The sequence below is a fragment of the Chrysochloris asiatica genome, unplaced genomic scaffold (genome assembly GCF_000296735.1).
Source record: "Chrysochloris asiatica unplaced genomic scaffold, ChrAsi1.0 scaffold00568, whole genome shotgun sequence".
NCBI classification, from domain to species: domain Eukaryota; kingdom Metazoa; phylum Chordata; class Mammalia; order Afrosoricida; family Chrysochloridae; genus Chrysochloris; species Chrysochloris asiatica.
The window spans coordinates 210,677-211,034 of NW_006409086.1; positions in this window are offsets into that span (position 1 = coordinate 210,677).

Below are 358 nucleotides of genomic sequence, written 5' to 3' on the forward strand. Positions count from 1 at the left end.
TACAGAAGAGATTAAAAAGGAAGCATGGTGGAACTGCAACAAGACATCTAATGCTTCATATTAAGAACTTTCTGATTGCCTAATTTGTTTCTTATTGTCAGATATAGCTGATTCACCCTTGTTAAAAATTATCCAGAAAAGTGCTGGGAGGTATTTTGCTTGCCAGGGCTCAAATTCTATCTTATTCAGAAATTGACCAACAAGTTAGAAAACTCTGTTTCAAAGATTTAGTCAGTGACATGTCAATTCATTACAATGAATGACATTATAATGACATATTTTTTTAAATATTAGTATTGACCTTGACTACTTTGTGTCCTAATTTTTTATTATAATTTATGTGTGGGGGAAAGGATTA